Genomic DNA, 7,240 nt, shown 5'->3' on the forward strand with positions numbered 1-7,240 from the left:
TCCGTTTATCCCATCAGAACCAATGACAGGTCTGGGAAAGTCGTGTCCTGAGCCGAGACCAAGCAGAGATCGGTACCAACCATATAGTGGAGATGGAAGGGGTAATGAATCTGGGCTTCACCTTACGTGAAAAAAAGGAATGATCGAGGCCACAATGGCCGAGGTCTGATGAGAAAAAACGGTTTTGATAGGCCACTCGGGGCCAGGGAGGCACCAAGATTATCAGAATATAACTTCAACGTCGATGCTGCCAGCATCGTATTAGCCATCGGGCCCATCAAAGAGACCAAGTGGCCTTGAAAACTGCAGTATGATCCTGCCCAGAGAGATCCCAACTTGATGTGTAAGTATCATGGCACTCATGGCCACTTGACCGAAGATTGCCGGTAATTGAGAGAAGAAGTTTCTCGGTTATTTAATATCGGACACCTACGAGAATTGCTGAGTGATCGAGCCAAAATCCACTTCAAAAATAGGGACGACAACAAACAGATTGAACAAGAGGAACCTCAACACATCATCAACATGATCATTGGTGGGGTCGATGTCCCTCAAGATCCGATGATAAAACGCACTAAAGTGTCGATCACAAGGGAGAAACACACCCGAGATTATATCCCGAAGGGAACCATTTTGTTCAGCGACGAGGATGCAGAGGGCATCATACAACCTCATAATGGTGAACTAGAAATTTCCGTGCGTATCAACAAGTCTCGAGTTAAACCTGTGTTGATTGATCCAGGTAGCTCTACCAACATCATCAGATCGAGGGTCGTAGAGCAGTTAGGGTTACAAGATCAAATAATTCCAGCATTCCGAGTGTTGAACGGGTTTAACATGGCATGCAAAACCACTAAAAGAGAGATAAACTTACCCGTGAACACTGCTGGGAGCATCCAAGAAACAAAGTTCTATGTGATCGAAGGGGACATGAGATATAACGCTTTATTCGGAAAGACCATGGGTTCACAACATGAGGGAAGTGCCTTCGACATTGCGCCAGACGTTAAAGTTCCCTACTCCGGGAGGAATCAAGATAGCATATGGAGAGTAGCCAACACCAAAAGTGATGTTTGCAGTTGAGGAAGTACTCCCGGTGCCTGCCGTCTCGACATTAAGGAGCACAAAGCCGACCAAAAAGGCCAAAGTCAAATAGTAACCACCGATGCTAGTCCCAATAGTACCGAAGGAACAAGGAATTGACGAGGAGAATGATTATGGAATTCAAAGATCATTCATAGCTCCTGATGATACCGACGCCACCAAATCGACGGTCAAGGAGCTGGATCAAGTCATATTAACCGAACACCTACCAAATCGAAAGGTATACCAGGGCACGGGGGCAACCCCCAAGATTTAGGAAAGAAATCATTAATTTCCTTAAAACTAACATATCTTGTTTCGCCTGGTCTCATCTTGATATGACAGGGATCCCACTTGAGATAACCACTCATAAATTGAGTTTGGATCCGAAGTTCCACCCAGTTAAAGAGAAGAGGAGACCTCAGTCCGAAGTCAAGCACACATTCATCAAGGACGAGGTATCTAAACTCCTTAAAATAGGTTCAGTTCGGGAAGTTAAATACCCGGACTGGTTAGCTAACGTAGTGGTAGTGCCTAAAAAGGAAAATAAATTAAGAATGTGTGTGGATTACAAAGACTTGAACAAGGCATGCCCTAAGGACTCTTTTCCTTTGCCTAATATTGATGTAATGATCGATGCGACTACCGGGCACGAGATACTCAGCGTTCTCGACACCTATTCCGGGTACAACCAAATTTGGATGGACCCGGGCGATCAAGAAAAAGCTTCTTTTATCACTAAATTCGGCACCTATTGTTATAACGTAATGTCGTTCAGACTAAAGAACGTCGGTGCCACTTATCAACGTCTAGTAAACCGGATGATCAAAGAACAAATAGAAAAATCAATGGAAGTTTATATTGACGACATAGTTAAGTTCGTGCGAGTAGAGGACCATTTGAAATATTTGCAGGAAACCTTCGACATATTGAAGTGGTACAATATGAAGCTGAACCCGGAAAAATGCGCATTCGGGGTTGGATCTGGAAAATTCCTTGGGTTCATGGTGTCCAATCGAGGGATTGAGATCAATCTCGATAAAATCAAAGCTATAGAAGACATCACCGTGGTGGATAGTGTCAAGGCCGTTCAGAGGTTAACCGGGCACATCGCCGCCTTGGGCCGGTTCATATCGAGGTCCTCGGACAAAAGCCATCGGTTCTTCTTACTATTGAAGAAGAAGAATAACTTTTTTTGGACCCTGGAGTGCCAACAGGCTTTGGAAGCACTCAAACGGTACCTTTCGAGTCTACCCCTCATACTTCAAAGGCGGATGAGCAGTTGTACCTTTACTTGGCGGTATTCGAGGTAGCGGTAAGTGGAGTCTTAGTTAGGGAAGAGGAAGGTATGCAATTTCCTATTTACTATTTTAGTATATCTCTAGGCGAGGTCGAAGCAAGGTATCCCCTTAAGAAATTGGCGCTCGCTTTGCAAAGAGCCACCAAAAAGTTAAAACCATACTTTCAATGCCACCCCATATATGTCGTAACCTCTTACCCACTAAGGAACGTCATGCAAAAACCTGTGCTCTCGAGCCGGTTGGCCAAATAGGCAGTCGAGATTAGGGGTTACGACATCGAGTATCGACCCCGAACTGCCATCAAATTACAAATATTGGCAGACTTCGTGGATGACTTTATGCCGCCCGTAATACCCGAAGTCGGAAGGCAATTATAGTTAACTTCGGGAATAACCTCGGGAGTTTGGACACTCTTTATGGACGATGCTTCGAATGCAAAAGGGTCCGAACTCGGCATCGTGCTAAAGCCACCTACGGGTAACGTAGTTAGGCAATCCATTAGAACTGTAAAATTGACTTACAACGGGGCTGAGTATGAGGCCATGATTGCAGGTCTCGAATTAGCTAATAGCCTTGGGGCTGAGGTTGTCGAAGCTAAGTGCAATTCCCTCCTTGTGATAATTCAAGTCAATGGGACGTTCGATGTAAAAGAGGAACAGATGCGAAGGTATTTGGACAAGTTGTAGGTAAGGCTGCATCAATAGAAGGAATGGACCCTACAGCACGTGCCCTGAGATTAAAATAGCAAGGCTGATGCTCTCACTAACTTGGGGTCATCGGTTGATGACAGTGAACTCAGTTTGGGAACAGTCGTACAACTCATGAAGTCGGTGGTAGAAGAAGGCCATGCCGAGGTAAACTTAACAAGTTTAACTTGGGATTGGAGGAACAAATACATAGGTTATTTCAAGATTGGGAAGTTGCCCTCAGATCCTAAAGAGTCGAGAGCTCTGCGCACCAAGGCGGCCAGGTTTAGACTGTCTAAAGTGACTCTGTTCAGAAGAACATTCGACGTCCCGCTCGCCATATGCTTGGGACCGGGAGACACCGAATATGTCTTGAGAGAAGTTCACAAAGGCGCTTGTGGAAACCATTCAGGGGCGGAATCTTTGGTTCGAAAATTAATCAAAGCCGGCTATTACTGGATCGACATGGAGAAAGATGCAAAGGACTTTGTACAAAGATGCGACGGCTGTCAGAGACACGCACTGATGATCCATCAACCCGGAGAGCTACTCCATTCGGTCTTTTTCCCATGGCCATTCATGAAATATGAAACCAACATCATCGGTCCCTTGCCATGGGCACCTAGTAAGGCTCAATTCATACTGTTTATGACCGACTATTTTCCTAAATGGGTCGAAGCTCAAGTGATTGAGAAAGTTCGTCAAAAAAGAAGTCATTGACTTCATTTGGGACCACATAATATGCTGGTTCGGGATACCGGCGGGGATCGTGTGTGATAATGGGAAGCAATTCATCGGTAGCAAGGTAAATAAGTTTTTCGAAGACCATAAGATTAAAAGGATACTATCAACACCCTATCACCATAGTGGGAATGGACTAGCAGAATCTACAAACAAGATCATACTCCAACCTGAAATGAGGTTGACTGATGCCAAAGGGAAATGGAAGGAATTTCTTCCTAAAGTCTTGTGGGCATACCGTACAAGTTCAAAGTCTAGTACCGAGGCCACCCCTTTTTTATTGGTCTACGGTGCCGAGGCATTAATATAGGTCGAAGTGGGAGAACCGAGCCTCAGGTTTTGATATGTGGCCAAAGAATCAAATGCTGAGGTCATGAGCATGAGCCTGGAACTATTAGATGAAAGGCCTGAGGCCTCCCTGGTCCGGTTGGCCGCTCAGAAACAACAGATAGAAAGATATTACAATCAAAGAGCCAACCTCTGACACTTCAAGATCGGGTACTTGGTGTTATCGAAAGTAACACAGCACACCCGAAACCCAAACGAGGGGAAGCTGGGACCGAATTGGGAAAGACCATATCGAATCGTCGGGATTACTGGAAAAGGCTCGTACAAACTCGAAGCAGGGAACAATGTACAACTACCGAACAACTGGAACGTAATGCACTTAAAGTGTTACTACTGCTAAGGTATGATATCATTTACTTATATAATAATATTATGAATCGGACTAACACTTGCAGGCAGCAGTTGAATGCGAATGTGGCTATTAGGTCAGAAAGCATGCGTTGCACTCTTTTTCCCTCGAACCGGTTTTGTCCCAAATGGATTTTTCAGCAAGGTTTTTAACGAGACAACAATAAATAGTGCTACTTAGATTTGAAGGCCGGTCTTAAACCGGAGTGAATGGGCGCATCAACAGTATCCGATCCCTCTCAAGATCTACCTCGAATACTGGGGGCCATCACCCTCGGGTTAAGGTTCTTAGCAAGGAAAGAAGGAAACTTTGTACTTTAATAGCTTAGGCTCGGTGGTTAGGATTTGTTTAAGGGCTAAACGGTCAAGTGAACCACGCCCGCATTGGCCACTTTAGCCATGATACAAGCTTTTACATACTTCTGATCATGTATTTTACACACAGAAATGAAAGAAAGCTTCCACCTTGCTATTACGCATTTTTGCCTCTTAAAACATAGATCATAAGGGCCCATGGGCTACCCTTATTTTGGGATGATCGAGCCCAAGGGTTACTCCTATTCGGGGACTATCGAGCCCAAGGGCTACCCCTACTCGGGGAATGTCATCCGAAATAAGTTCGGGCAACTCGGGCTACCAAATCTCGAGGCGCAAAACCTATTAGGTAGTGCCTAAACACAAAAGGCTACGACCACCCTAAAGAATGGCTCGGAGACGTCCGAAGCTCGTAAAGAAAACATAAGGCCTTTACAAAAATTCAAAACCTGCTAAAAGGTTACCCTTGGCAAAAGCATCGCCTAAAATCACTTAAGCATCTTGGGAAAACTTGCGGTCACACCGAGTTTTCAAAGCCTCGAGCAAATAAAGTTGCATTGAAGTCAGGCTCTGTTCGGACCTCTAAAAAATGAACGACTTATTACTACATTTGATTGTACGCTAAGGCATTAGAAATATTTGGAAGAATAGAAATTATAAAAAGATGCTAAAAAAGTAGAGACTCAAAATTGCCAGAAAGTGAAATTATATATTTCGGAATGTATTTACAAGGGACTCACAAAAACGGCCTCAAAATAAACAAAAAACATACAAAAACTAAAAAAATTCTAAGGCGTTCATGCCTGTCTTCACCGGGGCCTGAATCATCGCCAGAACCGTCAGAGCCTTTGGAGCCCTTAGAACGCTCGGAGCCTTCGGCACCTTCAAGCTCAGAAAATTTCTTTGCCACGACCTCAAGCTTTATTGCTTCCTCTATCCCGGCCAACAGGTCAAAGCCTCACGCGTGGATCTCTTCGAGGGTCTCCCTTCGAGACAACCGCCTCGTACATTCGACCGACGTCTTCATACGGGTCTCAACAGCCTCAACATCGGCCTTGTACTGGGCCACCATCTCTTCGACATCGGCGGAGGTTGTGTCCAACTTGGACTTTATTGCTTCGTATTCTCTACCTAGGGCGTCCAGCTCTGCAACCGTCGAGCACAGTTGTGCTCGGAGAACATCCTTCAGCAGGGACCACTTGTCAGCTTTCTTCTTTGCCACCGGAAGTTGGACCTCTACCGATGCCAGCTTTGCCTGGGCGGTTTCCTTCTGCGAAGCTAGCACGTCCTTTTTGTTTTTCCACCCATCGTCCATGGCCTGGACCTCGTTCATCTCAATTCGCAGTTGGTCGATTTGGTCGATCTTCTGTTGGACCTGGAGGTTTTGTCGTTAGTCGCCATGGCGCTCCTCGTTTTTAAATTCAAATACCTTTACCTTTTCGACCAGGTCGGCATGTTCCCACCTTAGGGTAGAGGTTTCTTTCTGAGCTCTATCTAGCTCGGCCTAAAGGTCCTAGATGGCCCCATCTTGCTGCTCATTGAGGAGCTTGTACATATCCTTCTTTTGCGCCTTCTCCTTGAACTCGAACTCGAGCTGGTTGATCTTGAAACGGTACCGGAAAAAGCTCTCATGCTGGAGTACCGAGGCCTAAAAAATGACGAAAGTAGTGAGAAATATCAAAACCATAGCGAAATTCAAAAGGGAGTATTGATGGCTTACCTGCCTAAGCGCCTGCTGCGCCAAGTTGAAAAGACATGGCGCGCCCACCTTATTAATCTAAGCCTGGTCCTCCTCGGTCACCAGGCATCAGAGGTAGCTGGCTATGCCCACGATAGCGAATAGAACTCGAGCGTCCTCCGGGACAGTAAGAATAACCGATATCTTGCGGCTGGAGTCCTCACTCAAAGCGCGAAACCGATTAACCAATTTTAGGCTCGAACTTGGCCCGCTTGATTCCGAAGATACGTCCTTCTCCGGGACTTCCAGGTCGCGCATCCCGGAAAAGTCTTCCAAAGCGGACGAATCCACGCCATCGAAGAAGGTATGAAGGGAGTTGTCCGCACTGTGAACTCGTTCACTTGACTTCTCTTTTCCTACTTAGGCCTTCTCAAGTATGGACTTGGTGTATGAGGGCGTCTCCCTGATGTCTATCAGACCGGCTGCTTCATTCGGAGCAGAACCAGCTTCTCGGGAGGCCTCAACCCTCATCTCCATCTCGGCCTCTCGAGTCGGAGGGAGGTCGGCCTCACAATTCTTCTCCTCAGCTACCGCCTGCTCCCCGACAAAGGTCGACCCATGAGCTACAAAAAATGTCATCTTCTTCCGACTCCTCCCTGAGCCGGAGAGGCGAGTCGGAATCCGACACTCGGAAGTTGGTGCTCTTCTTGGGCTTATGAGCCAACCTCTTCTTTGGCTTC

Source organism: Nicotiana attenuata, chromosome 12 (assembly GCF_001879085.1).
Source record: "Nicotiana attenuata strain UT chromosome 12, NIATTr2, whole genome shotgun sequence".
In the NCBI taxonomy this organism is placed as follows: domain Eukaryota; kingdom Viridiplantae; phylum Streptophyta; class Magnoliopsida; order Solanales; family Solanaceae; genus Nicotiana; species Nicotiana attenuata.